This window comes from Rattus norvegicus, chromosome 1 (genome assembly GCF_036323735.1).
Source record: "Rattus norvegicus strain BN/NHsdMcwi chromosome 1, GRCr8, whole genome shotgun sequence".
NCBI classification, from domain to species: domain Eukaryota; kingdom Metazoa; phylum Chordata; class Mammalia; order Rodentia; family Muridae; genus Rattus; species Rattus norvegicus.
In genome coordinates, this window is record NC_086019.1 from 264,632,030 (window position 1) to 264,658,648 (window position 26,619).

Here is a 26,619-nt window from a genome sequence, read left to right on the forward strand (position 1 = left end):
ACATCTCTACCTTTAATTTTCTTTTTTAATGTGTATTCGTGTGTGTGTGTGTGTGTGTATGTGTGTGTGTGTGTGTGTGTGTGTGTGTGTGTGTGTGTGTGTGTGTAGAAAGGACCTCATTATATAGTACAACCAGGTCTGGAACCCATTTTGTGGACTACATAGGCAATTAACTCATGGCAGTCCTCCTGCCTTTTCGACACCAAGTGTTGGTATTACAGGCACAAGCTATCTTGTCTACCCTAAAATTTATATACACACCTTTCATCCCAGAACTCAGGAGGCAGAGGGAGGTTCAAGGCCAAGCCTGATCTACAGTTCGAGATTTAGGACAGCCAGGGCTATTACACAGAGAAACCCTGTCTAAAAACAACTGTCTACCCACCCACCCACCCTCCAAAAAAAAAAAACAAAAAACAAAAAACAAAAACCTGAAATTGAACGCTTAGCGTTTAGAAAGTGTTCTTTCATCATGCTGTAGACCCTGAGCTACCACACGGAGAGCTGGAATCAGAGATTCCAGCCAGTGCCACTGTGGCAGCAGACAGGCTCCCAGGACCCTCTTGATCGCGTCCCATGTTTTTGTTTTTGTTTTGTTTTGTTTTTTAATGGGTTTGTCTGTAGGCTACAAAGCTTGGTTTAAGGTGACATTAGACAGTGGATCGGTGGTCCCCCTGTCACCAGATTTATATATGGTTTGCTTAAATAAAGAACTGCCCTAGAACACTTCTTTGGGATCTCAGGTAGCCCGGAGTTTTGCCCACAGCCCTTCAGGACTCCTCTCCTCAAAATCCTCCCTCTCCACTGCTGAGGCACCAGAAGGATTGCTCCTGAGATTTGAGGTGTGAAGGAAGCCCAAGCCCTGCGAGGTTAATGATCAACATTTTATTTTCGCCGTGTTGACTATTTCAGCCCCAAGCTTAGGGAGTTATCAAGGCAAACCACACCAGTCCAGATAAATTGGGAACAAAAGGCTGGTCAGAACTAGTGGAAAGGCGGCAAATTTGAACAGAGTAATTAAAACAGGATAAAGGCAGAAACGGTTCCACAGCGTGCCGGTCTTCCTTGTGCACGCGGCTCTATTCGTGGGTTTTAAATATCTCCGGATGACTTTCCGAATCTCTCCGCGCCTTCTTCACCGGTGGCGAATGTGCTATGTGATCTAGGAGAATAAACAGTGCCTTGTTAATTAATTTATACAGCTGTCAGTGTGGCTCTCCGCCTCTGCTCTCTAAGCGGTTCCCTGCCATAGATTTTTCTTGCCATTCCTTGGCAAGCCTCCAGTGAGAGCCTGGGATTTATAAGGCAGACTTGGTGCAAAGTCTATTGATTGTGGCCCCGAGGGTAATAACTAAACAGAGCCAGAGCAACAAGTCAATAACCGCATTGTTGCCGCGGCCCTCGCCCGCCCGAGGAGTGAGATTGTTTTACAGCAGCCAAGGGCAATCACGGGCAGATCAGTGTGCTCAACACGCGCGGTGCCCTGCTAGTGCCGAGGACCACTGAAGACTTTGAGCAGGACCGAGGGAGGACCGGGGTGGGGCACTGGGATTACAAGCCCTGTGAACTCCTTCATTACAACTTAAAGGTTTCAACTTTAGTTTTTAACATCTGCTGCAAGCTCAGGGAGCTAAGGCTCAGGGCTGGAGTGAAGCAGGCAGGATCCTGAGCCTGAGCACTAGATGGCCTGTTCTGCCGGGTGTCCCTGCACCCTGTGCACAGCGAGAATGCCTCGCAGCTGTTGTCTGCCTTCTACGTCTTCCTGATGAGTGACATTACCACAGTGAGTCAGACCCAAATGGGAACACAGAAGCCAATTGTCCACAGGCCTCCACGGACTCCAGTGACCCAGGCTAGACTTTGTGCAAATCTCTCACAAGTCTTTGTATTTAAAAAAAAAAAGTATTCTGGGCAATACTGATAATTTTTCCCACTCTCTCCTACTTTAATGAATCACTTGGAAATTTATGCCAAAATATGAAGCTCGAGAAGCTCCTTCAAACACAGTTGCAGTGTGAGTCACTTTAATGGAAGGTCCAGGCACGGGTGCCTTTGCACCGCTGTCCATCCTCCAGAAAAACAGGACATGCTGACATCAGCGCCAGGCGAGCAAGCTAGCAAAGGGTGAAGTGCCTGCAGCCCAGACAGCCTACGTTTAGTCCCTGGGACCTCTGCAGCAGATTGAAAGACCCAACTCCCATAAGTTAGTTTCTGACATCTGAAATTAAAAATTTCATCCGACACTTGATTCAAGCAGGCTGCTGTGGGGAGACCTGAATATCTTCATATCTAAATGAAGAAATCCTGGTCTATTAAAGTTCATCTTTGCGATCCAAGCATTTTATGACATAGTAGGATGACCAAGCCTTGGCAAAAGGGAGAACCCTGCAAGAGGAGTTCAGGAAGGAAGTGGCACATTTCCCTAAAAGAAGTCATTAATAATCACAGTGAATGAGTGAGTGAATGAATGAATGAATGAATGAATGAATAATGGAACAAACGATGACAGGCATCCCAGTTTTCTAAGAAGACATTTCACGTCAGTGCTCATGTCGTTCATAACCAGACTAGGGAGAGCCCAGGACCAGGACAGACTATACCACATTGCTCTCGCAGCTGGGGCCAGCTACCTCTGTGCACTAGGCAGTCAGGACTCTGTGTGTCAGACTCCTTTCAGTGGGGTAAACAGTGGGGAATCACAGCTCTGCCAGAGAGTCGAAGGAGATGGCATCCGAGCTTGTAAAACAGTGGCCACCTGCATTATCTTTTCACGGAGACTGGATTTTGTCAGCAGCAGGGACCTCTTGTCTTTTCACAGCCCGAGTAGCTCAATAGAGACTCAGGCACACTCATTCTCTTGAGGCCAGTGTTTTGAGGAAGCCAGACCTGTTTTGAGCCATTTCAGGATAACCAGGAGTTTGAAAATGTCCCCTTGGTCTGTTAGCGTGTGCTCACATGAAGCATAAAAATGGCCAGTGCATTGAACATTTGCTTTGACAGTTAGATCAACTTCAACCACTTACAAGCCAGCAAGTGGTTTTCATTACTTTATTGGGACAGGGCCTCTCTGTCTCTCTGTCTCTGTCTCTGTCTCTGTCTCTGTCTCTCTCTCTCTCTCTCTGTCATATGTGTGTGTGTGTGTGTGTGTGTGTGTGTGTGTGTGTGTGTGTGTGCGCGCGCGTGTGTGCATGTTCTGTGTTGTTCTGAACAGACGCCCAGATGATTGTATCTTTTCTGCACGTGGGATTAGAGAGCATGGAGGTCTTCTTCAGCAAGGCACCAGTCCCGCTGCTCTGTGGGTCCTGCTCCTCTCCTGCAATCATCTGTTGCTGCTCCTGTTGTCCTGATCTCTAGATCCCCATAGACCCACTTCCTGTTACAAGCTGCTTATCGCCATTCAGCTCTGAGCTGTCAGTGTTAACTGTTTAATTCCACACTTACACAGAAGCCTGGAATGTTGATAATTGGGGGTTTGGGCAGCACCACCACGCTCTTGGGAAAGGAGTTTAGCAATTTCACATGTAGCTTCCTTCCTCAAATGGGCACATTCTGTCAGAATCCAACTTGTGAGATTTGAAAGCAAAGTTGGAAAAGTCAGACCGTTTTCCTCCTTTGCTCCCCGCCCTTTGACTTCTTCTGGAGGCAGCATGTATCCTGTGGAGGCCCGAAGCTGTCCCCCAGTGTTGCTAACTTCCCAGGTGTCAGGTGAGAGCTCTGTGTGGGCTCCTCACCCTGTGCTGACCTTATCAGGTGTGCATTGTGGCTCCCATTTTATAGATCGGGAAGGTAAATATCAGTGCGGTTGATGATTTACCCAAAGCCACACAGCTGATAAGTAGAAAGCAAAGTCATCACAGTGGTCACCTGGCCTCACCCCACCGGGTCTCCACTTCCTGTGCCCTCTCGTTCCCACCCTGCTCCCCCTCATTTTATTCCCTACGTACTTTTCCTTTCTCTCCCTTCCACCTGCACCACTCCAGACAGATGCCCTTAGCATGTTCTGTGCCACTGACATAGCTGCCCATCCTCCTCCTTCCTAACTCTGGGCATGCTTCAAGTCTCAAGTCAACATCACCACCACACTGGGAAGCCCTGTCTGGGCCGTAGGTAAGCTTAGTCCATGAGCAGAGAACAAGTGTGATCCCCTAAAGTATGAAGCCTAATCCTTGCAGATTAGACTCTGAGAGAATGCCATCCACCAGGTTTGGTTTGGTTAAGTTTGGTTTTTTGAGATCCGAAGTTCCTTGAGGACAGGGACAGCCTGGTTTTGCCTATCACTGTGCTGCTGGCTAAAATCAAATCATCTACGTCCCAGCCCAGCTTGGAGACTTTCTTGGCCCCATGGGCCCAAGGCCACTCTGGCTCTCACCACTTGCTGGCTGAGATCTTCAGAGCTGCACCTCGAGCTCAACAGTGAAGTCACATGAACACGGAGGACAGGCTGGACACACCATTGCAATACGGTCAGACGAGATGGCCTATGTAAAGGGCCTGTGGCTTCCTTTTCCTGAATGCCCTTCTCCTTGAGAGGCAGACAGCCCTTCACCGCTCCTGAGGCTTCTGAGTGGGAACATCTCTGTCTGGTGTTCCCATCGCAGCATGGTGGGGTCCTAGTGAACAGCAACTTAGAGCTGACCACAGTCTCCTCAGTAGGTGTCACTACCATCAGACAGAGTCACAGCAGGGGTATTAGAGCTTTTGTCCAGCCGTATGACATTGGCTGATTGCACTTGGTCTACCAAAATCCCCTCTGCACCCCTCACCAGACACAGTTCTCTTCATATCTGTCCCAAACTGCTCGCAAGTGTTTGCAAAGAGCCTCTCATCTGCCGCCACGGTTCATTCCAGAAATGGATGCATTCTTGAAGTGCCACTTGTCAGGGCTTCTGCTCGGAACAGAACTGGCCTGGCTAGATGCCCCCAAGGTTCCTCTAATTCTGTGACTCCCTGCTTATCCCCCTCAAATACGGCTTTCACAGAATGGCTAAAAGCCCTATAAACTAAGACTCTACCAACGGTCCAAAGTGTGGACCATAATGAAACCTGGGGGGGGGGGGGGGGGCTTGATGTCCCTAAGAAGGACAGGCAGTTGTGGCTGCATTTTCTCTCTCAAGAAGATTCCAAGCCATAATTAAGTGAAGACAAAAACCTGTATAGGTTGAATGAAGTGTGTAGTCTCTGAGATAATTCTGATGTAATTAGCACAGCCTAGCCGCGTTAAGGCCAACACGCAATGAGTGGAATTTTCTGACATTGATTAGACTGGGCTCGAAGAAAAGTGGGTCTTTGTCTGAAAACTGCCAAATGAAAACAGTGTTGGGGTATTTAAACTCAGGGTGGAAATCAGCCTGTGTAAGGGACATTTAAACCACAGCTGCTCCAGGGCCCAAAACATATGAGTCTGTGTGCTTGTAAATACGCACGCACATGCACACATGCACACACACTGCACACACACACACACACACACACACACACACACACCACACATCTCCTACGAGAACAGTGTAGCCCGAGGTGTACATTCCTTCCAGGTTCTCACGGTCAGCAGATGTAAGTGTCCAAAGTGCTCATGGGAGTTATGGACCCTAATGAGATTTCAGTACTGAGCAAACAATAAAAACTGGTGCTTTGCATAGTCGCCGTGGCCTTTGGCTTCATGGCTAGTGTTCCACCTTTTCAACAGCTCTGGTAATATAATATCCAGCTGGCTCTGGAAGTAAGGGAAATTCAGGGGACGGATTGAAATTGTGAGAAATGATTTGATGGATTACTTTGTCAGAGTAATGCGTGGCCGTGGCATAATTACCGAGGCCGCCTCAACCCCAGAGGCGGTGCTGACAAAGGCCTGCGGGGCCTAGGTGCAGGGTGTTCCCAGCACATGCCCCCTTGTTTCCCCTGGTCCCCAGGGTGCCCTGAATGTGGGTGCTTTGGAACAAATGCCGAACAAGCACATTCCAGTCCTAGTCCAGTGAGCCTGCAGGACTGCCTACCATAGGGCTGCCCTTCCCCCAGAGCTGTCATCTGTGTCACAGCAAAGGGGCCCAACAAAAGACAGACCAACCTTGAAATAAAATGGGGCGAAGCTGGGAAAAGGATCAGTGGTATCTTTTAAAGCGATGCGTTGAAACACAATGGCAGACGTAGGCACACACGGCAAAACATGTTTTCCTTCCCCTTTTTATCAGCTCAGACCTTGAACTTAAGACTTGCCTGCCTTGTGCTTTATATACTCCGGTCTTTACATGATTAATAGCTGGTTCCCCATGCGTACGTGCCAGAGACCACACTCATAACAAATCTGCCATTAGGTTTCTCACCCTAGTTTTACTCTGAAGCCATAAGACCATCCCTGTTTGTGGATGAGAATAAACCCCTTTTACAGAACCCGACTTCAACAAAACTGAGCTCTTCAGGGGGAAAGGAAGGTGCTGTGTGGTGAACAGCTCTGATTTCAGCCTCTGTGGCCTTAGAGGAGCCATTCCCAACATCTATTCCTTGATCTCGCTGCCATCACATAGACATATTTAGCGTTAACAAGCTCCTTCAGAGTCGTCTTCCCTGTAAGTTGTGATGTTTTAATGCTCATAGCCCTTGTCCCACCACGGGACAGCAAAGCACACGCTCTCCAAAAAACACCTTTCACACTTTGTAAAGGGAGTTGGTGGTGTGCTTAAAGTGCACACAAAAGGCCTCATTCTTGTCTGCAAATGGCAGGCCACCCCTTCATCCCTAGAGTGCCCAGCTCAAGCGAGGCAGGAGAAAAACAGTTGCTGTTGTCAGCGTTGTCAGGCGTTACCTCAGCTCCTGCCCTAGTCAACACAGAAGCTTTGAGAGTACAGGGAAAGCCTACCTCGGAGAGCTTATCTTGGTTTTCATTTAACATACCCTCCCACTGACTTCTTTTAAAGGTCCCTAGTAAGTATTTCTACATCGCTGAAAACCTAGATTCCACCCTGGAGGAATCACGGGGCTGCTCAAGTTACACTCCGAAGCCATGTGTTTACACGTCACGGCAAAGCCCAGCACGTAGGCAGCTCCCTTGGCCCCTGCTGACTTTGGCCTTCAGTCTTTTCACTGTTCTCTACTGTAAACTTATACAGAAAAAGCCCTCTGTGCCCCTGGATGTAAGCACAGCCAGTCATGTTTCCCCACAAATGCCCGTGCTGTGACTTGCTAGCAAGGCCCTAGCAAGGGTAAAGGAAGGGAGGACCCCAGTGCAGTAGGTGGGGATAAGGGACCCCTGGATCCCTGCCCAGAAGCAGTCACTAACCTGGCTGAGACGCGGAGCCCCCTTCCCCACAAAGGCAGCTGTAGACCCTGAGGCCCCTGCTTTAGCCACTTACAAGGGGATAGTTCTGGCCCAGCCTGGCATTTCCTCCCACAGTGCCAATGGCGGCCCAGGGCCTCCTCTCACTCCACGCTCACCTGTCCTGTCATGCGTGAGATAGTTAACATCACCGTCTGCGGCTGAGAACGGTTGCAATTTGTTCAGTCCTAGCTTCTGACTGTCTCTAGTTGCGAGGCTTCCTTCCAGACTCAGAGTCTGACGCCCACACAAGGTCTTGGTCTATATCTACACAGCACTCACTCTCGGCTCTCACTGTAACCGGATCTTAGCAGTGGGGCCCAGGAGCAGCGGAGTATCACTCTCTGTCCAGTCATCAAGTGTTCTTCCCATCTGCTTTGCTCAGAGCAGTTGTTCCTACAGCTCACTGTGCAACTGTGATCCTCGGGGCCAGGAGGCAGCTCAACCAGCGCCTGAGATCATGCCTGCCGCACAGGGAGGCCTGGACATCCTTGGGTCTTACAATTTGCTGCCCCGAATGTGTCTGTGACCCCGAGTGCTGTTTGTTTATTCTATAGCATCCTCAGTACCATCGACAAAACACCCTACATCCCACCCTCTGTCCCCTCTACAGCAGTGGACAGACGTCCTAGCTTTACGTCTCCAGCTTACTTTGATCTCTCTGTCGTTATCATTTCACGGCGTCGTGTTCTATACAGTCTACTAGGATCACTTTCACTCTCTGCCATCATCCTCTTGGTCTTCCCTCGCCCTGCTGGCTCCCAAGAAGATCCTGTTGGGTCTTCACTGTGTGTGCGCTTGTGCATCTTTGTCTGCATTGATTTGATGCTACTCACAGGAGCATGAGTCTGGGTCATTTTGTCAAACACAGGCAACCTACCAATAGCTGTACGACTGGGGAAGATGACCCCCGCCTTAGCGGCCTTGCTGCCTGTGTCTCCTAAGTGATAGCGTGGGGCCTCATAAGCCTTCCTCCATCCAACTAAGGGGAGAACATCTGCTGTGTACACAGGAGGCTCCGTCCCTAGACAACAGAATAGACAGACTAAGAAGGACAGAGATCAGGGAGAAGGGGGAGCATGGAGAACCCCAAAAGCTTTTGCCTGTGAAGATCACTCCTGTCAGTATTCACCGTCTTAGAAACTTGAACACAAATGTAAACATTGATTAAGTCATTTTAAAGTTATAAATGTAGATTTAGTCTACATTTACATGCTTTGTGATTAAAAAACAAAACCGCCCACAGCCAGTTGCTCAGGATGCCTGTTGCTGGTTTCCCCTCAGCACGGCAGGGAAAACACACCCGTGAAATCGCAACAATATGGTTGTCTGAAAAAACCATCATGGTTGATATGTCAGTGTGGACTGGAGAATTCCACATGTCCCACCCCTAGATGAAGAATGACAGGTGGCCAATAGCTGCTAAGGCAGGGAGAATTGGTGTCCTCCTGGGACAGGCTTCCTGCCTAGTCTCATCCCAATGTTTAGCCCTGGACACACACACACACACACACACACACACACACACACACACACACACACGAACAGACTATGAGTTTGAGAGGGGAATAAGAGGAATTTAAGGTGTGAGGGAGAGGCAAGAGTGACATGGATAACACTGCCATGTCTGAGTCCTCCAAAACATAAAATTTTAAGTAAATAAATAGATATAAAATCTTAAATTTCCCAAGCCAGTATCAGTGCAGAAACAGCATCGACAACCGCATGCCCTACTACCAGTCTCTCTCCTTCCACATTAAATCGTTGTCACGTAAGAAGGGCCTGGCGAAGACAGGGCACCCTACTCTAACCGCAGAGCTCCTCTCACTTTCAACATCTGGGAGTAGCTGGGAGCCGGGTGACCTGGCTTCATTTTGAGAACTGCATAGTTTGGGCGCATTGCAGAGTGACTCAGTGACACTGTGTTCTTAGGCAACGCTCCCGGTGTGCTGGCTGCAGATCAGCTAACTGTGCAACTGTAGCTCCTGTCCTCTCCCAGATCCATGAGTCTCTACCGCCTTCCCCCAGGGTCCCTAAATCTGAGGTGGCAGAGAACGATCTCATTTCCATTTCATCTCTGTCCCACCGTGACACGGGGCACCGGGTTGAGGATTTTGCTGCTCTGAAGACAAATATCTCTATTTAGAATGAAGATGCTCGTGGGTAATCATAGTATCAGAGCGCATTAGTTTTTAATGACAAATTGAACATGCGCCTTCTTTTATTTCATTCATTTCTTTGTGTTACTCAAGTGTCTATCAAGAATTCTAATGTGCCAAACACTGGGATACAACAGAGACCAGGGTGGACTTGAACCTTCCTCTTACACAATCCCACTTCACAGAAAAGCAAACAAGGAAACAAGTTAAATATTTACAGATTAAAGGAAATAAACAGGCACCATTAACACGTGCAGAGAAACAGGGTGGGCTACTTCAGGCTGAAGGACCCAAGCATCTCTGGGAGGCCAGCTACTGGCTGTTAGCTTCTTGTTGAAAGCTGAATGGAAATATTTACATACCATAAAGTTTAATCATTATAAATACACAGTTTAGTGACTACAATAAGCCTACAGAGGGGCACCTATCATCACGATTAATGCTAAAATAGTTCTGTCTCCCCATAATGCTCCTTTCTGCATGTTGCAATCCTTCGTGCCTGCCTTCTTTTGCTCACAGTAGCATTTTTGTTCACATCGCAGCATGTATTGCTGTCTCTTGCTTGTAGCATCCTGCTGTAGGAGGACACCACATCTACTCACTTGTTCAGTAGTTGGTGGATGCTCAGATTGTTTTTGGTTGGGGCTGTCATAAATATGTCACTGTGAACATTTGCATACAAGGTTTTATAGAGGCAAATGTTCTCCATTCTCTTGGATATCTGCCAACATCTACCTAAGGGTTAGAATTGTTTAGCCATGTAGTGTGAACGTGTGTGCACCTGCACGCACCCAAATACATACATACACACATGCACCCACAGACCTATGCATGAATGCCTGTACATACACACACACCCATGCCCACATGTGCACATGCACCCACATTTTTCTATGTATGCGTGTATATGTATTTAACTGTATGTATATGTATTTAACTGTTTCAAAGAGGTGCCAAGGCACTGTGCCGCTCTCCCCTGTTCAAAGCTGTGAGTCTCCCTGAGCAGGACTACCAGGCTCGAGTTCCAGCCAGGTGCTGCGCTTTCTCATTTTACCATGCTCCTCCCAGGGCCTGAATGGGCTGGCGCCTCTCCCGCTAGCCGGAGCCGGCCATTGCTCTGTACCCGTCAAGGAAAGGCCCGTCTGCGCTCTTTTCTGGTTTTCCCATTCGTAGTTGGGTTGCTTGTGTTCTTCATGATGGCTGACGAGCGCTTCAACTTTCATCCCTCTGAATTCAACTCTTCTCCTGGGTGTTTCCTTCCATTTTTATTCATATCAAAATGTATTTTCCAAATTTGCATTGTGAATTTTAAAATAGCAGGTTCTTTAGAAATATATTATTTGAATATCTACTTTTTTCCTCTCTGGGGCTTTTATTTTTATTTTCTCAGTGATAAAGCTTAAAATTAAGTAGTTTGTTTTCATGAAGTCAACTTATTTCTTACTTTGTGAATTATGCTCTTAATTTCTTAAGAAACCTTTGCCTGGTCTGAGTCTGAAGGATTTCCTTCTAGAAGTGTCACAGTGTTATATTTCTATTTGGGTCCCTGCATCGCTTTGAACTGTGTGCTACCACAGTGTAAGTTTGTTTCTGAAAACCTGTATTCAGCTTTTACTGAACCATCTAATTGCCTAGATTGCTTGTCAGAAATAATTGACTATAAATGGCCTCTTCTCTGCATCTTTATTTCTGTCCCAGGAGCCAATACAGCAGTGTAAGTCTCCCCTCACACTGTTACTTCTCAAACTGTGGTCATGCTAACGTTCTCACATTTACTTATTAACTTATAGATCCACTTTTCCACCCCCACCTTTAAAACTGCTTCCTGCAGTGTTGATGGAGATTGAATTGCACTCAGTCGCCGTCCTAAATATCAACTCCTTCAATCCAAGAACACAGAACTTTTTGGCTGCTTAAGTCTTTTACTTTTCTGAGAAGTGTAGATTCAAGTATTTGAGTGCTATACTTACTTTGTCCAAGTCATTCCTAAGTTCTTATTCTTTTCTGTTGCCACTGTGAATTATGCTTCTATATCAGCTTACAGGTTCGTTCTTGCTAATACACGAGGATACAGTTTGTTTCTGTATGTGCTTGTATCCTGTGACTTACTTAAATGAGTTCAGGATTAGTTCCAGGAGCTTTAGGACTGTGTACACCCGGGACTGTCATCCAAGCATGGTGGCAATTCTGCTTCCTCTGTTGCAGACTCAGATCCTTTTCTTTTTCTTGCCACAGTGCATCGACTAGAACCTCAAGGACAGTGATGCTAGAGGCAGCCGAAATAGACATTCCTTATAATTCCTGAGAGAAAGCGTTCAAACTTTTACCGTGAAGAAGGACTAGGTCATTTGTTGGTTTTACAAGGCTGGGGAAATCAAACCAAAGGGCATCACGGGCAGGGGAACCCTTGCATGTCCACACTGCATCCTCAGCCCTGTGTACACTTTCCACAGACGACCTTTGTGAGGTTCCCTCCTCTGCCAAGCTTGTCCCTTCTTCTGTGTCTAATGAGACGACCCTGTGGGTTTGCTCCTTATTAATGTCACCCACATGGCTTTAACTGCACGGCAGGATTCCATGTTCACTCCATGTAATCCTGGCCTCTTGTTTGTGGGAAGAGGTTCAATACTCATCTGTTTTATTTGCTTATTTTATAAGTCTGTTCAAAGTTTTTGTCGTAAGCCTTGGTAATGTGCATATTTTAGGAATTAGTCCTTTTCACTGAAATTTCCTGATCTTTTTTTCATGAAATTGTTGAAAACATTTTCTGGCAATTCTTCACATTTTAAACCAGGGCTGTTGCTCCTCCTCCCCTGAAGGCAGTCGCTCCAGCCTTCCTTTCTTGGCTGTTCTAGCCAGAACTTTAGAAATTTTCCTGATATTTTCAAGAATCTTACTTGCAGGTTCCCTGTAGTTCCCCTCTGTTTGCCTTGTCCTTGTCTTCTGCTTTAACTCCTTGTTTTCCCTACTTCCACTTAGCTCAGTGCCTCTTCTAATTCCTTAATGGGATAGCCTAAATTATTCACTTGAAACTTTCTAATTAACCAACAAGTTGTCCTCTGAACTCTACCACTTTGTATCCAATAAATATTTGTGATTGTAATTTTATTATTATTCATTTCAAGATAGAAATATACTACTTGGGGTTGGGGATTTAGCTCAGTGCTAGAGCGCTTGCCTAGGAAGCGCAAGGCCCTGGGTTCGGTCCCCAGCTCCGGAAAAAAAGAACCAAAAAAAAGAAAAAAAAAGAAATATACTACTTGAATATCTAATACTTGGTGACTTTTCTAATTTCTCTATAATGTTGTTTTATAATTTAGGTCTGTTGGGGTAAGAGAGAGAGAGAGAGAGAGAGTGAGAGAGAGAGAGAGAGAGAGAGAGAGAATATCTAATTTCTGCCTTTTTTATTTATTGTAATATGTTTTCGGATCTCTGAGTGGTGTGTGCTGAGGATATGTTCCTGGGCTCTGTTGCCGGTGATAACATGTTGTACAAAGAATGAGGTCAAGTTAACTGATGGCCTTGAGCATGTCTGTAGGTTTCTGCCCAGTTGTTAAGTCACTCGATGAGAGTAAGATCATGAAACCCATGAGTCTAATTGTCAAATTTGTTTTTCTTTTCATCTGGCAGCTTTTGCTTTGGGAACTTTGAGACTTGGTTGTTTGATGTGACTGTGTTCATAGTTGTCATGTGTTCCTGATATCCACTGATACGTACCTGCATATACAAAGAGAGAGACAGACAGACAGAGACAGAGAGACAGAAAAACAGACAAAGAGACAAAAATGAGAGGAGACAGAGAGAGACAAAGACAGAGAGAGAGACAGACGGAGAGAAAGGGAGACAGAGATTGACAGATACAGAGATAGATGAGACACAGAGAGAAATGAAACACAGAGAGGTGAGAGACAGAGAGAAACAGAGACAGAAAGACAGAGACAAGAGATACAAAGACATATTTCAATGTGCTTTTTTTGGTTCTAAGATTTTTCTTACCTTCAAGCTCATGTGCTTTCTTTTGAAGATTTATTTTTATTTTTGAGTTATTTTAATGGGGGTGGTATATGTGCACATGAGCACCCATGAAGACCAGAAGAGAGCATCAGATCCCCTGAGGCTGACAGTTATGAGCTACTTGATGTGGGTGCTGGGATCCAAACTTGAGTCCTTTATAAGAACAGTGTACTCTCTAACCACTGAGCAACCTCTCCAGTCCGCTGTGTGCCTTTTGTTGTTGATTTGTTCCCAAACTCGTAGACCCAAGAGAGCCTTCTTCCTCACCACCACCATCCCATTTCCAGCAGCTAGGACTACAAGCACATGCCAACATGCTTGGCTCATAAAATCTTACATATGTAAAAAGAATGTGCACACACCTACATCTTTTAACATGAATGTGCTTTCTAATTAGAAGTGTGTCCTCTGCAGACAGCATAAAGTTAGATAATACTTTACCCAGTCAGACCCTCTGCTGAGGTAGGATTTGTTGTTGTTATTTTTGCTGTGCTGCAGATAGCTTTCTAGCCCCATGTGAGCTAGGAAAGCTGTCTACCACTTAGCCAAACCCCCAGCCCTCTGCTGTTTGATTGGAGAATTTAATCCATTAACACTTAGTGTGGTATTTCTGTTGTTAGATGATGGGCCATTTCACTATTTGTTTGCCTTATGTGCTTCTTATTTCTTTTGTTTCTCCTTTTCTACTCTCCCCTTCATCAACAGATAAGGGTGTGTGTGTGTGTGTATGTGTATGTGTGTGAAGTGTGTGAGTGTGTGTATGTGTATGTGTGGTGTGTATGTGGTATATGTATATGTGTGTAGTCTATGAGTGTATCTGTATATGTGTGTGAAGTGTGTGAGTGAGTGTGTGTATGTGTGGTGTGTGTGGTATATATGTATGCATGTAGTCTGTGAGTGTATGTGTGATGTGTGTGTGTAGTGTGTGTGAGTGTATGTATGTATGGTATGTGTGTGTGTGATGTGAGTGTGAGTGAGTGTGTGTGTGTATGTGTGTGGTATATATGTATGTGTGTAGTCTGTGAGTGAGTATGTGTGTGTTTATAATATGTGTGGTGTGTGGTATAGGGGAAAGGTGGGTGTATGTGTATGGTGTATGTGTGAGTAAGTGAATGTGTGTGTGTGTCTGTACAGCATTTTAATTGATCTGTCATTTCCTTTTGTTTCTGTTGTAATTTTCTACTTTGTCTATCAATACAGTGTATGTGTGGAGGTCAGACATTATCACTAGGTGTCTTCCTCTATTGCTCTACAGCCTGTTTTTTGAGAGAGGGTCTTTTATTGAACCCGGAGTTTATCAGTTTGGCTATCCTAGCTGCCACTGAACCCCAGGGATCTGCCTGGTGCCTCGTTATAGGCATGTGCTAATGGGTCCAGCTTTCAAGATCACAACGTAGTTCTTCATGTTTCTCTCAACATTTCTATTGTTAAATATCTTATCCAAACATAATTTATTTACAGAATATTTCTCTCCCCTGCAGTCTTCTCAAGGGGTGCCTTTGTGGGGGGGGGGGCTGTTTGCCTCCATTCTTAAATATTTATTTTCTTATGTGCATGAATGTTTAGTCTACAGGTATGCAAGTTCACCACATGTAAGCTTACCATATGTGTGCAGGTTCCCAAAGAAGCCAGAAGAGGGTGTTGGATCCCCCTAGCCAGAGCAACAAATGGTTATGGGCTGCTATATGTGTGGGTGCTTGAAACTGAACTCAGGTCGTCTGTAAGAGCCACAAGCCACAAGCATGGCTCTGAGCCACCTCCCCAGGCTGGGCCACCTCCCCAGGCTGAACCACCTCCCCTGGCCAAGCCACCTCCCCTGGCCTCATTTGCATTCTTTATTTTTGTGCCTTCCTGGGGGCTTCCTCCATTGTGTACCTCGGTTAGCTGTTAGCCAGTGATTAGGCAAAAGTCATGCTCAAAGTCTTCTACATGGGAAGGACCCTATCCTCTGCCAAATGATCTTAATGTGGGCTAAGGAACACATGGAAAGTCCAGCCAGTCCCCAACCCCACCATGGCTCTCACTCCTCATTAGCCTTTCTCTGGTCTCCATCCTGTTTCCTCGACATTGGATATGTGGAGACCCTTTGTGCCACTCGCACAGGCTCTCCTCTCCAGTCACTTTCAGTTGGCCTGTCACTCACAAGAACTAACACTGCAGTCTCAGGCTAGCCGGGCTGGGGGCTTCCCCTGTTCATTCTCACAGAGTTTGCCATACACAGTGCTGCTGCTGCTGCTGCTGCTGCTGCTGCTGCTGCTGCTGCTGCTGCTGCTGCTGCTGCTGTGGGTTTTCCCCTAAGCTCCTCATCAGATCTGCCCATGGAAGCTCCATCCCAGACAACCACCATGCTAGTCCACTCACCCAGAGTTCTGCCAAGCCTTCCATTTTCTGTTTGGTTTTCCCCTTGAGTCTTTCCCGAGCCCTAAGGGAGTGATCGTGTCAAGTGCTTAGTTCCTGTCTATTATAAGGGGAGTAAGTTTGCCACCTCTTCAGTCATAACTGAATGTGTCCTTGGTGGAGACAGTGTTTATATAAAGTGTTAGGACACGCTTATCATGAAAGATCTCAGACTTGACTCCTTTTGGATTTCAGATCCCTGTGTTCGAGAATTCCAAAGCAACCCCCCAGAACTTGGGTGCCTGAGGTGCCCTATGAGTAACGGCCTACTGCACAGGCCTTAGTCCAGTCACCCACATCTCAGGCCCACCGGCTACTGTCCCACCCCACCTCTACCCTCAGTGTCCAGTCAGGTGCCCACCTTACCCACCAGGCTTACTCAGCGGCAGCAGACAGGGCCTGACTCACAAGCGATTCTTTGGGGATAAAGTGCCACAGTCATCAGCTCCTTTACCTTTCATTTGCCTTTGTCTCTGGAACACAACAGATAGTGCCAGCCTGACAGAAGGAGCCTTCTGCCATGGCCAATACTGTTTTCAGATCTTTGTCTCAACAGAGAAGACAAAGTGCTTAGCTATCAAAAACACCTACCATGAGAAATAAGAAAGCCATCCTTGATGGGAAGCCAGGGGGTCAGCACTGCTTACTCTCTCCCTGCCCACCCCACTCTCTATATATATGGAGAAAAGAAAGAAGTTTAAACCCCACCACCCACTCATCGGGTGACTGGAGACTCTGGTTGTAAAGATGTGCTGCAGGCAGAAGCTCTGAAAAATCCCAGAAAGTGTTGAAAACATCTCTAAACAAGGCGTTTTTCTTCTGCACCTTTCTTGCTAAAGGTCCCAATTGCTGCCAAGAAAACTAGTGAGAATGTTAGCTGCCAAATAAAAAATTTATGACAGTGTTTGGCAAAGGACGATCTCGCTGCTTGTTTTCTGTATTTCCACGAGGCATTTGAAGGCAGCCTCTTTCTTCCTTCCCCCCTAAGTCCTCCGTACACACTTTGGGTACATAAACCTTGCTGATCACTGTTCTGAGCCTGCTCTCCAATAAAACAGCAAACTCTTATAAAGTAGGATTAAACAATATAACTTTCTTCCCCTTCAGTAACCTCTGAAACTGAGGGAACAGCCTTCAAGTAGAATGTGTTGCAGAGAAGGGGAGGGAGATGGCGGTCCGGCTTGTTTAGAATAAACACATGCATAAGGAGGAAGAGGAGCCTCTCTGTCAGCGAGCGAGCAAGTGCAGGCCCTTCTCAGTGCAGTGAACCCTCTGCCCTGATCCTTGCAAAGCTCAGCATCTCACAGAATAGGGATTAGGAGCCAAGGAGCAGAAGGCACTCTTCCCAGGTCAGGGACGCATGCAGGGCCTCTCCTGGGAACTAAGTCTGACTCTCATCTGGGCCTACAGGACCTAGTACTTTGTAACTCAGCACCTGGCTGTTGGTATTACACACACACACACCCCTCATGGCTTGTTTTATGAGTACTGAAATTCCTGGCACTTTCTGGAAACTGTAACATTTGTGTCTCTAAAACTCTGCAAAAACTCGCCACCTTAAAACTGAGTCAGAATACACTAGCAATTGCTATTAAAATGGTATTGTGCACAGCCTTCAATTAAGCCTCCTGGCCAACTCAGGAATCTCTCAAATTAAATCTCTCAAATTGGAGGTGGGGCCTCTGTACAGGATGAGGTATTTCTGAAATCAATTTGGATGTTAACAGTAGTGCTTACAGAGACAAGCACACCCTTAAATACTTTACCAGCTCTTGCCTGGGTTTAGGTAAGATTGTTAGGTAAGCAGGCTTACCTGGGCATCTCTGTTCAAAACAGTTACTACCCAAGGCCTTCAGTTGCAAGTCCATGCTGGCTGCCGTGCATCCTAGCATTTGAGCTGAGTCTGAGCCTGCATGGGATCCTTTCCTAACCTGCTTTCCGTCTAGCATACGCAGTCTTCACACTCGCAGTGATGCAGGAATCCGGGCTGAGCTGTGGCCACCGTCTCGCTGTGCTGTGTTAAGGAAGGGAGTTAGGTTAGATGCAAAGTGCTTCAGACAGAGCAGGACTAAGCAGATTACTTCCGACAGCATCAGGAGGTAACCGGAGGAAGATTAGTCCGACACGAGGCAGCTACCATAAGCAAATTAGAAAAGCTCCCCAATTAGGAGAAGAGACCTGGGTTTGTGCTGTTTATGATCTTCAGCTGAAAGGCAAAGTGTCCGCGTTATGGGCTGCAGTCCTGATTTAAGCTGAAATGTTGGCATGTCCTATCATCGAGTGTTAGCATCTGAGGCTGTGTACAACCGCACAAATGAAGTAAACCCCTGCTCTTGCTGCTAACTGCACCCCATTCTAAGGCACCTTACGTTGGGCAGTGTTTTCCCTGGCCCTGGAATAATCTCTAGGGCATATTATAATGTTTCTATTCAACATGATTCCAATGTACCACACTTCATCTCCTGTGTGCATTTGTCACAGGGAACCTCTGTCATGCAGAAATCATAAAAACAAAGCACACAGAATGCCAGATGCTACAAATATAACCAGATACTTAAAAATCTCCCCCTGGGTGGCACTGCCTGAAATCTGCACCTGGCCTTGAGAGTTCCACAAACCTCTCTGCTGAGCTACGAATTGTTCTCTCTCCAACGAGAGGCGCGGCTCTGCTTCTGAGGTCTGCGCTGGAGACTAGACCACTAATGCCTCCAACACTGGCTGTAAGCCCAGTCCTTTCCCAAGTCCGCCCTGCTCCCTCTTGTTTCTTGACCTCTGTTATTTGCCATGGAGGGATGTATAGCGAACACCCTGAGCAGACCCTTCCTTTCACCCTTGGCTAAGGCCTGTTAGAGTCACACTTCATTCTTTTCAGATGCAATGTATTTCAAATTAATTTTTATTTTCCTAAATTCAAAACAATTATAATTGGAAGTTAATTTGTAATTTTTTAAATGTATTTATTTACTTGTTTGTTTCCTGGCAATCCTGGGGTTCCAACCCAGACCTCCTTGTACACTAGGCAAACACTTTACCAGTGACCCTAATTCCTAGCCACTCCTTTCCCTATTTTTCATTCTCATCTAAAAAGGGGTTGATAGAGGAGGAAATTAATTTTCCGATTAAAAAATAGTAGGTGTTCATTTTGAAAGTATTTGCAAACTGCAAAGAATTATAGAAGTATCTGATAATGAAATACATGTAGAAATATATGATGTAGGAATATATATGTAGAAATGTATATTTAGAAATTAGTTTGCTCGTACTGTCTCATCATGATCACCTCCCATTTCAAGTGTTCCTTAGTAACTTCTGCCTTACGTTTACACATGTGTTCCCTTTTGTTAAAATTGGAATCTTAAAATACACGCTAACAAGTGCAGCCTTAACTTTTTGCTTAACATGTTGTGGACAAGATGCTCTGTGCTAGGATGTAAACCCCAGACATTTTGGGAATCACCAATGACTTTGTTGATGTGTGTAGTGGACTTGCATACTTTCTTTTTGGAGAATCACCAATCCCTGAGTGACATCTGCAGTGATTCTTAAGGCTCCAATGCCACATGACCATCCAAGGTCCCGTCATCACCATCCCCAAATCTCTTGCAGCAGCAGTGGCGTCTGCTCTGTTCTTGCACACATAGGCTCATCCAGACATCCTCAGAAGCCATGAGGCAGGGGAGAAGGACAGACATTGTTATTCTGGACTTTATTCACAAATGCAAAGGGACCCCTGTGGAGCTGAGCACAGGACATGGCCTTTGCAACCTGGCTTTCCATGCGCAGCAACTTTGCCACTGGCCTGCAGGGCACCAGCGGACATGTCATTCCCCAAAAACTGGGAACCGCGATGTTTTTATCATAGAGTCTTTATGCTAATGAAGTGAATTAGTGTGGGATACTTAGAATAGCAGAGAGGCTTCCCCGAAGTGCTCAGGTGTACACGGAGAAGAAGGAGAGCCTGGGCGTCAAATGCAGCGATTCCTGTGACCTGGAAACACTTTATATAAAACCCAGCCCATCCTTTTACAAAGTCAGCCTCTGTGCCAGGGCATGGGTCTTTCTGCTGCCCAGACATGGGCAGAATTGTTACTCTGAGTACCTCCCACCACTGGAGAAAAACGGTCCTCCTGGACCCCTAAATACGCTCCTGTGGGGAGGAGGAGGAATTTCCTCAGCCAGGCAATTTGATAGTTCTCTATCAGCCAAGCTCTCGGTGAATACATTGATCTATTTTTATTTTCCTTCCCATTCTGCAGTTCTGCCTCAGCTAGACCTAAGATTTCTCTGAACCAGTTGGGCAAAATTGATTTTTATTAGTTCACCAGCCTTGTGGAAAATTATCTCCTGAACTGGTTTTTCGCGGGAAGACTCAAAGCACAGCACAGGGTGAAAACTAAGCCTATAGCAGTCAGAACTGTTGTCTGAAATGTCTTCAGACGGCGAGGCTGAATTTATTGCACAGAACAAGCACGAGCAGGGCGGAGGTGTGCCTGCGTGCTCATTATCAGTGGAAGGGAGAACCAAAAAGCCGAGTAAAAAATTAAATTTTAATAATGCCCGTGATATTTTCTAAATCTTTCCTGACAGAAAGATTCTCATTATTTTTATCTGTCTCCAAGTGGGTTCTTTTGGAGGCATCTCAGAGATGGCCTCAGCTTGTTTCCCAGGCTTTAAAGCAACTGCAAAAGCATATATAGAGAGGGGCACATCCCTGAGACTGTTCAAGGAGGGGCCGCAGCCGTGCTAACGTCTCAGGTAGTGCATTGGCTAGGAGCACCTTCTGCTCTCGCTAAAGGGTCCACACAGTTAAGTAACTGAGGGAGTTTGCAACCCCATAGGAAGAACAACAACATCAATCAACCAGCTCCCAGGGACTAAACCACCAACCAAAGAGTACACATGGAGGGAACCCATGGCTCCAAGCCACATATGTAGCAGAGGATTGTCGGGCAGGCATCGATGAGAAGAGAAGCCCTTGGTCCTGTGCAGGCTTGACACCTCAGTCTAGGGGAAGGCCAGGGCGGGAAGGCAGGCGGAGGGAGTGGGTGGGTGGGTAGGGGAACATCCTCATGGAGGCAGGGGCTAGGAAGATAGGATAGGGGGTTTCTAGAGGGAAAACCAGGAAAGGGGGTAACACTTGAAATGTGGATAAAGAAAATATCCAAGAAAAGAGAAAGACAACTGCCATAAACGCCCACAAGCAAAGGGGGCTCCACATCTACTGAAGTCGGTTGTGACATGAGCCCAGGTCTTTCCTCTCTCCCTCCCTCCCTCCCTCCCTCCCTCCCTCCCTCCCTCCCTCCCTCCCCATTAGTTTGGAGTTTGGGGGAGATTCTAGAAATTGCCTGAGCTGACCTCCAAAGGATTTTCAAGGAAAAAGTAGAAGACCTTACTGTCTTGATAAGTGTGAGTGTCGGCTTTCTGTGTAGCCCATGGCACAGAACTGTGGAGACTATGAAAGAAACTGAAGCCTGACGCCTTCAGGCAGCCAGCCCACAGAGACGGGATTCTTTCCATTTTCTTATCTTTGTAGAATGCATTCTAAATGCATACAACACAATGAAAGTATGGATATAGAAAAGGAAGGCAGGAGCAAGGCCAGTGCCTATGCTGTGCATGTCTAAGTAATGGCCCAATAACTTATCCCAGGCAGCTGACTCAGAGAGACAGATGGATTCAGTGCCATAAGATAAAGTCCAGGTCTTTTTCCTACCCTAACGAGAGAGAACAATTTCCCATGAGTCTTTACCATAGGATACATGCTGAGACCCATGAGACAGAGTGGGTCCTACCAGACAGCTTCTTACTGCTCATGGCTCTTCTGTGGACCAGACCAAAGGACAGTCCGTGTGTCAACCAACAGTGTTGTTGTCAATCAACAGGTGCTGATGTGGACACCCAGGACTGACTGCTCCCAAAGAGAGGGAAAAGACAGATGCCTACCCCCACCTATACCCCCGCTCAGTCCTCAGTCTTCTCAGCAAGCCCTTCCTGTCTACTGGACCTTTGACAAGTCTGCCAGTGTTTCTTAGAGTCCAGCTTGTCGTCTATTAGCCAATAGGGGCTCAGATTTCACCCTCCATTGTGAGAGTGAAGGCTGGGGAGCTAGAGGGCAGAGTCCCCAAAGAATAAAAGGTTGGCTTTGTCAGATAGCAGGCAGCCCCACAAACGGTCACTTACCACACCAATGGGGGACCCCAGAATGCAGAAGCCACAAGGCTTCTCTCAACTCGATTCTTCAGTTGTATCAAGTCTTGGTCCTAGGCACTGGTCCTAAAGGGCACCCAGGTCTCTTCATTCTCTGTACAGTTACTTTAGAGATGGAGAAACAGGGGCACAGAATTCTCAAAAGACTATGGGTAGAGGTAATCCTGCAAACTTTCTTTGCCATCCAGCGCCAGTAGAGACCCCTTCTGAACCCATTTCATGGACAGTGTTAGGCCTGCTGTTGGGAATCAGCAACTGGATTTCTCCAAGCCGAGACCATGAAGGTCAAGGGGCTGCAGACAAGCAGTCTGGGCCTGACCTCGGCCTGTGCCTCCCTGACCTTGAGAGTGCCTACAAAGGCCGCACAGGATAGTTTGTGAGCACTGTCGACCTCGGCCTGGCCTTTGGCATGGAGTTAAAAACTGGTTATGGGCTAAGTGTAGATGCTTTCAGTGCAAGGCCAGGTTACTGATGCTTATATTCAGGCTGCTTCTCCGACTTCTGAGAGCCACAGGGTCAGGAGGGCTGGGCTTCCAGCCTCCAAGAGAGAAAGGCAGGACTACTGCACAGCCTGCCTGCCTCCAGTTTGTTCTGTCATAATTAGGAGTTTCCAACAAGCCCCGTACTCTCTGTCTGCCATTCACTTGTGCTTTGTTTGGTAACTCAGTTCAAGAAAGTGTTGACTAAGTTGCCAATAACTAAAACCTGTGAGATTTTATAGATTGGGTAATCTGGATCCTAAGGTGAGGGTAATGCCCACCCTCCAAACAGATTCAGTCATGACTTCTCTGAGGTCTAAGGAATCTGGGGGCCTTGGAGCTAAGAGCTGAGGCTTACCCAAAGCTGGGAAGATGGGAAGGTTGCTTCTCAAGGACCAAGTGTGGGTGAGACGCCCCTCAAGCACTCCCTTGCAGGGTACTCAACAAGAGCTGAAAGGCTAAGAAGTACCAAACCTGTGTGTGGAGGAACTCACACAGTTCACAGTCTATTTAAGGCTCACGGCCTTGCCAGGGCCACCCCAAGAGTGGGTGTCACTTTCTCCCTGGGTGCGCCTAAGCCATCCAATGAGGGTTCTGATAAATGAGAGTTGTTGGGAAGATTAGATGACATCATGAGTGCAGTTAACATCCCCAATCAGATGGCTTCCAAGAGGACACTACCTTCAAACACCTTACCCAAGGTCACAACTAAGGCCAGCCACTGGCCTTAGTTCTGCCTGCCACTCTCTCCTAACGCTGGCTTGAGTGGTCACCCCAGTTACATCTTTACAGACATGAAGCCTTCCTCTGACATGGCTGCTCACCCATAACTGTTAAGAGGAAGTAATTTTAAAAAATTGTGTGGTACAAGGCCAATAGCAGCCCCTTTGAGCAGATGTTAGTGAGCCGCTCCACAGGACAACTGACTGTCCCTCCTCCTCACTACTCGGGTGACCACGTGTGTGCCTGGAACAGATGAGAGACAGTCCTTAAAAACCCAGTATTCTGGTGAGTGGAAAATAAAAGCAAACAAAAAAGAAGGGAGAGGAGAAGGAGATGAAGTAATAAACACGGGTCACTGGTTCTCGTCTTCATTTACTGTGTGTGTATTTACAGCAGACACTAAGGAAAGAGCTGGTTGACTCTGGTTAATGACCACACTATATGTATTATAGGCTGAGAGTCTATATTCCAAAATCTTCTATCTGATACTTGTATGTCAGTGCTCAGAATAGTTTGGATGTCGGAACATTTCAGATTTTTGTACTAAAGATATTCAACTGGTAAGATCTGTTAATTCTAAAGTCTGGAAAGCTTCTAGTGGCTCCAAGAATGTTACATAATAATAATTTCCAAGAAAGGCAGAGACCTCAGGCCTCATCCTTTAAAGAACCAAAGGGAAGACTGGACTGAGAAAAAGCTTAAGACTGCCTGGGGTGGTGATGGACACCTTCAGTGCAGCCTTGAGGGGACAGAGGCAGGCAGGGCTCTGCAGTTCCAGACCAGCCTAAGCTGCAGCGAGGATCTAGCTCAGAGACAGGGCACCTCGTAAATTAAGCAGTCCATGTTTCGTGAAGAGGCACCTTTGCCTTCTTCTGCTCTTCTCTCTTAGCCTGAGCCTGGGTTTTGGGACCTCTGTTTGTAATCACCCATGGCCCTCTTCATATTATATGGAGATGGGGTGAAATTAGGCTCAGTAAGAGATGGGGACTGCTAATGAGCTTCAGGTCACCGTAGTCTGTTCAAGTGGATGTGGTGGTTTGAATGAGAATGTCCCCCATGGGCTCTGGCATTTGGACACTCGGTCCTCAATTGGTAGTGTTGTTTACAGAGCTCTAGTGAGGTCTTGGGGGAAGTGTATGATGGGGAATGGGCTTTGAGGTTTCCGAACCTTTGACTGTTCCCAGTTCACCATCTCTGGTTCTTAGTGTGGGGCGCTCTTAGCTGCTGGTCCAGCCACCACAGCTGCTTGCCTCAGCTCTGTTTGCCTCAGACTCCACCCTCTGGAGCCACGAGGCTCTTCCCTAAGTAATAATACACAGGGTGAGTAGCACTGTCCACTCAGATGAGTGTCCCCATGAGACAGGAGTGTGCCTGGGACATAGCCTTAGAGTTCCTGGGGTTTCACAGTTCTCTCTAAAATCAAGAATCTAGGCCTAGGTCCAGAGACCTGTGCCAGCTCCAGCAGTCTGCAAGCCTCGAAGGGACCGCACACACCTTGCATTTCTGGAGCAGCATTATGGAGTTCCCTTCAAGACTGTCCAGATCCTTTGATGGAAGCGAGCCGCCTTGATCCTACGTGAAACTGGTAGCCAGCAAAGCTGCTCACCAGGCCGCCTGCTGTCGCCAAGCCCACATATAAGAATGGCGGTGGCTGCGGCCCCCAGGCTGCCGTCTGAAGCACACACAGGGCAGTACAGAGCTCCATGTAGTTACACATCACTGATCAAAACCCCTTGGACCTCTCAGCGTCTGACAGGTACTTGTTGGCTGCTTTCCCGGGGCTGGGAGGGATCCTGAGCCGGCCAATGGGACACCGCCTTTCCCTTTTGATGTTGATGTTTTCACCTTGGAGACCAGGCTCAGCCCTGCTGGGGAGACAGTCAATAAGAGGGCCCACTAGATAGCAACCCATGAGGACCGCAGCCCCACAAGCTGAGCAGGTATCATTGTCCTCCCTGTCTGTTCTTCCCCACCAGCCCCTAGACGTGTCTCAGGCAGCTTTCCAATCTATGCAACCGGAACCCCTCAGTTGCCCCGAAATGGCATCTCATTTCGCAAAGTTATTTGCCAGCTGCATATGCATTAAAGGGCTTTGCCTCTCAAAGTACTTTAAAATCTTTAATGAGCTGATCCTCTTATCCCTGCATGGCTGATGGGTTGATTGATTGACATTGTTTGGGAAGGAACTGAAGCTCAAGTGTCATGGAGTAGCTGGCTCCGTGTCACCCCAGACAAAACCGGGATTGCAGGCACATGACAAATTGCCCCAGCCCTGGCACGGCCCTAATCACTGTCTTTGTTGTCAGCTCCCTAGCACTGATGGCTAGTTGTGGTGCCCAAAGCTCACATGCAGTAGAGACTCTAGTGTCCCTGTCCTCTGTAGACGGTCACACATTCCTCAGATGTTTGACCACACTTGCCCTACTGTAGCTTTCTGTGTGGCTTCTGTGACGTCCACACATGACTCTCTCCTCTAGCTAAGAGGGGCCATGTCCCATGCTCGTAGCCTTGAGGCTGCGGTGAACACATCCAGCCTGCTACCTTTTCTCTGTCCTACAGGCTGAAATGGTTTTACATTGTTTTACATATAATGGAAAAATTCAAAAGGATAATTTTTGTTTTTGTAAGATCCTATGGAATTCAAATTCACACATTCCTAAAGTTTTACCGTAACATAGCCCATTTTCACTTATGCTATGACTACTCTCTGCAGAAGCAAAGTTGAATAATTGCCCAAAGAAGCTATATTATCTACATGGCTGAGAGGATCTTTCTAACCCCTCAGCTCACCTGTGGACCTCTAGTCCCTCGGTGTGTGACCTTCTTCGAATCTTCCTTTCAACATTTGCTAAGATGAGGCCGTACGACACTACAGTGTCCCCTAGTCCAGTATGACTGGTGTCCTTGTAAAAACTAAAGCCTTGACTTTGGGTGTGAACACACAAAGAGCACCACTTGAGTATGGGGAGCAGAGGATATAGCTATAAACCAAGGAACCTCAAAAGTCTTGGCTGACCACCAGAAGAAAAGAGCAAGTTAGCTTGGAAGAGTCTCCCTGGAAGCCCCCAGGGATGTGCACTACAGCACCTTGACTCTGCGTTTCTGACCTCCAGAGCTGCACGATAGATATTTCTACTGCTTAATGTGACCGGTCTGAGGAACTCCACCTCACGGCAGCTCCACTGGATTCCTATGGTTACCATCTGACCCTTTATAGAGCAAGCCCATGTCCCTGCTAAGCTAAGTAGAATTTGGGAATGGGATCAGAGTCGAATTGTACCAGGACTCAGTTCTGCTCCTGGTCTTGGATTCCTTGTTAGAGAGCTTGCTT

At 47.0% G+C, this 26,619-nt stretch overlaps 1 protein-coding gene and 1 long non-coding RNA gene across 7 annotated transcripts in view; one reads left to right on the forward strand and one right to left on the reverse strand.

The window, feature by feature from the left end:
• The window catches only part of Vti1a (vesicle transport through interaction with t-SNAREs 1A), a 305,634-nt gene that overhangs the window by 270,492 nt on the left and 8,523 nt on the right, over window positions 1–26,619 (forward strand). The window lies entirely within an intron of this gene.
• On the reverse strand, window positions 871–7,600 carry LOC102554304 (uncharacterized). The gene is made up of 2 exons (XR_351164.5): window positions 7,429–7,600; window positions 871–1,162 (listed from the first exon to the last, which is right to left on the reverse strand). It is a non-coding gene; the product is annotated as an uncharacterized LOC102554304 (long non-coding RNA).